General features: G+C 50.1%; 1 pseudogene; it reads left to right on the forward strand.

Moving 5' to 3' along the window:
• The first annotated feature begins 247 nt into the window (after nt 1-247).
• Nucleotides 248-763, forward strand: LOC136496106 (9-cis-epoxycarotenoid dioxygenase NCED5, chloroplastic-like; annotated as a pseudogene).
• Nucleotides 764-4,859: the final 4,096 nt, after the last annotated feature.

A 4,859-nucleotide genomic window follows, 5' to 3' on the forward strand; every position in this document is an offset into this window, starting at 1 on the left:
TCGTGCGCGTGAGGGCCTTGACTCTTGAGCCTTGCTGGGGTCACGGCGGGCGCAGCGTGGCGTCTGTAGTCCGTACACGTCGCGGTTAATGCAGCGGGGCTTGTTGTACCTCATGTGCAGCGGGGCACCCGCCTTTGGTTCTTCTCCCCCACCTCTGGTTCTTCTGGGCACGGGAGTGTACGTCTGCAACGGCGCCAATCCATGCTTCGAGCCGGCGGCAGGGCACCACCTGTTCGATGGCGACGGCATGGTGCACGCGGTCCGCATCCGGAACGGCACCGCGGAGTCCTACGCCTGCCGGTTCACCGAGACGGCGCGGCTCCGGCAGGAGCGCGCCCTGGGAAGGGCCGTCTTCCCCAAGGCCATCGGCGAGCTGCACGGCCACTCCGGCATCGCGCGCCTGACGCTCTTCTACACGCGCGGACTCTGCGGCCTTGTCGACCCGTCCCGTGGCACGGGCGTGGCCAACGCGGGGCTCGTCTACTTCAACGGCCGACTCCTCGCCATGTCCGAGGACGACCTCCCGTACTAGGTGCGCGTCACCGCCGACGGCGACCTCCGCACCGTGGGGCGGTACGACTTCGACGGGCAGCTCGCCGGGTGCGCGTCCATGATCACGCACCCGAAGCTGGACCCGGCGTCCGACGAGCTGTTCGCGCTCAGCTACGACGTCCACTGTCTCGTGTCCCCTATGGCTTCCACGGCACCTTCATCGGCGAACGGGAGCTGGAGGCCCAGGCCTGATGATGACCCTGCGCCCTAGCGGCTAGGCCCCAGCACCGCATCTCCGGTGGCCGCGCCATGGCCGGACGGTCGACCCCGCGCCGCGCGCAACCGAGCCTCGGCCAGACAGGGGCAAAATCACAATTAGGCATAAAAACAAGGGGCAAAATCGCATGGGCATTCATGTCTTTTGTACAAAGTTTAACACCGTTAGGGGTGGATGACGGAGCAGGGGCAAACTGGTGCTTCGTGAATGGCACAGTAGGGGTAAATTCACAAAGTCAAAAAAATAGGGGCAAAATCACAATTTCGATACAAAACAAGGGTACAAATGCAAGAGCCCCTAAATATAAATATAAATAAAACTAATTACACAGTTTAGACGAAATCCACGAGACGAATCTTTTAAGCCTAATTAGACTATGATTGGACACTAATTACCAAATAACAACGAAAACACTATAGTGCCCATTTTGCCAAAAATTTTAGAACTAAACTGAGCCTCAGGACACCAAGCAAACAGGCCCTGAGTGCTCATTTAAGCTACCATCATCTTTCTATCTGAAACTCCAACATCTAGAAAGTTTCCACTCGTCCAGCCTCAGGTATTCAGCTGCAATAAATTATAAATCGCAAGAATTTTGCTTGGGACAATTGTCACTAACGAATAATATTTTTTCTGATAAGTCGACGGGGGAAGAGGATCCCCTCCTGGTTGATTATATTGATTGGCTCTCAAGTAGCCATATTGTTTGAAGTCACAGACAATTGTCGCTAACGAATAATAGTAGGTAAAGTTTACATGATTACTAACGAATAATGTTAGTCGGATCGGCATCCATCACTCACCGCAGAAAACGCTCTCTCGCGGCCGTCTCCCTCTCAACCACCGCGAGAAATAACTGCACAGTCGATTTTGCGTAACGTGGCTCCTTGGCCGCGGCTCCGCTGTCGCACCGTACAGTGGACAACCCCATAGCTATCAGCTGGAGAAACGTTCCCTGCACGATCAGTACAGTAGGCCAGTAGCTCACCAGACAAAAGCTTACGCGTCAGAAGCATCTCCATAGCCTGCAGTGTGCACTAAAACCTACTATGCTTGCCTGCAGCCTTCTTGTTGCTTTCAATTTCAACCTTGCAATGGCGTTCAGAGGAGCTCATCAGACCGTTTCCTTTTCTACCTAAAGTTAGGATGAGCTTGGTTCAAAAAAAAAAAATCTTTTCTACCTAAAGTTAGGATGAGCTTGGTTCAAAAAAATATCTTTTCTACCTAAAGTTAGGATGAGCTTGGTTAAACAAAAGTTAGGATTAGCTGACTGCTACGGGAGATGCCATCCTGACCTGCTCCGCCGTGGTTTTCTCCGTGGGGAAGCGGCGGCAACGGAGGTAGAGGGGCCGAGCGCACTGCAGGAGACAGTCGTCAGCCTGTTCGGGAGGCCGTATCGTATCGTAGATTATTTACTGCTGGCTGGTTTGGTATGAGAGAAAAACACATGTTTCCGGCTAGAAATTTACGATCGTTTACGAGCAAACGAATAGGCTAACGTGGCCATGGCCCATGGAGGCGGGCAGGCGGCGACAGCATCGCAGGTGAACACAGCGGGGCGGCCGGCGATGAACACGCTGAAGTCCTGACGAGTGACGATACAGCCTGCATAAACATCGCTTCACTACGTTGTTCTGTTTGGGCCTACATGGGCCACACATGACACAACAAGCTCAAAGTCGCAAGAGCCCAGGAGCTCTAGTGTCAGCTGGCACCCAACAACCAGTCAACTAATCAGCTCGTTCTACTTGTTAGTCTCAACTTGTTTCAGCTCATTTCAGTTTATTCTCTTTCACAGAACACTGTTGAATCAGCCGAAATCAACCGAAAATCAGATCCAAACTGGATCAGCCGAACACCCTGCGTTTTTTCTGTGAAAATAGAAAATAAGCAGATTTTTGTGAAATTCCTGTATGCGCTGCGTTCCAATTCCAAAGGGATTTTATTGGGGCCATGCATACTTAGGTCAACCACCCAACCGATCTGCTTGGGTCAACATAACATAGGCCGCATGCCCGCACAACATTGCCTATCCACCGTGAAACATTTTCAAGTTCTTCAGGAATGTCATGGTTTTGTTTGCCAAAAACTCAGAATATCTCAGTACTATATCCGAAGACATCTTGAAACATTCAGACATCCAAATATCCAGTACTAATTAGTGCTATTGCAACTTGCAAGAGCTTAGGTTGGGTTCAGTTGGCACTAACGATACATCCATCAGCTTATTCGATTCCAGGAGAAACCTTACCTTCCACACGAGCTCGCCCAGCAAAGCCTACGCCTACTGAATCCAAAATTTGCAGTACCGTGACGAAAGCTTCAGCCTCCAAAACTGCAGAGCTTCGGCTCTTAATTGTTGTGACTTTACATAGCTCCGTCTCGCCCTGTCTCTCTATCCTCTCCGCTCCATCTTGCCCTCTCCATCTCCAAGTCTCTCTCGTATCCACTGACAGCAGCAGAGCCCCGCGCCACAACCGTTGCCTCATTCCTCCCCCCAAACCGACCAGTTCGTGCAGTGCCTCTCCGGCCCTTGCCGATGGTTGCTAGGCGTAGGTCCCGAGGCGCCTCAGGTGGTCTCCAGCAGAGCCAAGGGGCACCCGCGGCCGCGGCCCGTGTTGCTGGTGCTCGCACGCCGCTGGCTCCCACCCAGACGGCCGAAATCGACCGACCTCGTTCTATTCCCCTATGTTGCAAATATATGTTTCAATTGTTGCGGATGTTTTAGAGGTGTCTTGCAAGTGTTTTCATATAGATGTTGCAAAAGCAGATCGGGATATTGCATATGTTACAATGGCTATGCATGTATATTGCAACTTGCAAGCATCTGTTTCAAATGTTTCATCTGGATGTATGTTGCAAGTGTTTTTATTTGGATGTTGCGTATGTTTCACACCACACATATGTTGTGCAAGTATTTTTGTCAAGATGTTGCATATGTTTTGCAATGTTTTTTCAAGTATTTTTAGGTGTTTTTACAAGTGTTTCAGACAGCATGTTTCAAGTAGTTTCATCTTTCTTCATACGTATGTTACAAAAGTTTTGTCTGGATATGTTCAAAAGTAGATCAGGTATGACATGTTGCAATGTGACTCACTTGCCACAACCACCTGCTGCAACTGTTGTGGCGTCGTGCATGCGTGTGGGAAGCAGAGGGATGGAGCGTTGCTCGGCCGAGGACGTGTAGCAGCCACTGGTATGTCCGTCCGAACGTCCGGGCGCTAGTATTACCCGTAGTAAAATGTCGAAATTTCGGTAGATCAAAATCGTCTTGTTATTTTTCGGTAGATCAAAATCGTCTTGCTAATAACAGAGAGTCAGCTTAATGGGGTGTCAGTAATAACAGGGTCAGCTTAGGCCGTGTTTGGTTTGAGATTTAGATGGTTTTATCTCTATGTTTGGTTGATATAGGATAAGAATATCCGTATTCTGTATTTATTTTAAAGGAATAATATATAATCACTATTCTCAATCCGTTAGACAATCACTAGTGGAGTCCGTATGCCAATTTCTTCAATACTCTTCTCTGCCTTCCACACCACACGTCTAGCCTCCATTCTTCAAGGTGCTCGTAACCGTTTCTGGATCTACCCAACCCATCCACCACCGGCCCTATGCCCGTTTCACCTTCTCACCCCATCCTTGCCAGGGTGGAGCTCGCTCGCCCGCCCTTGCCAAAGGGAGTGTTCGACTGCACTCTGACAACATCGTAGCTACAGCACCTAGGTGTAATCACTCTCTCTCTCTCTCTCACGGTGTGTGCGTACAATAGCATCTCACTAAACTTTTGAAGCCAACACTCTCATAGGTGTCTTGGTTCGAATAAGATTTGTTCGGTTAATCTCTAATCCCAGAGAATTGAGAGAGATTTTAGCTTATATAGGAGATCAAATCCCCACAATCTTCCAATCCTCGATTAGAGCTAACCAAACAATCCCGTAACAGGTCAGCACATAGCAGAGTATTGTAAACGGACTCCCATTTTAGCCTGGCCCGACTGATCATGCCGCCGGCGAAAGCGCGCACAGCCTAGACACCTACTAGTGCAGGGCGCGCGCCATCGCGCGCATATGCGAGTACACGAAAGGGA

The sequence above is a fragment of the Miscanthus floridulus genome, chromosome 12 (assembly GCF_019320115.1).
Source record: "Miscanthus floridulus cultivar M001 chromosome 12, ASM1932011v1, whole genome shotgun sequence".
Taxonomy (NCBI): Eukaryota; Viridiplantae; Streptophyta; class Magnoliopsida; order Poales; family Poaceae; genus Miscanthus; species Miscanthus floridulus.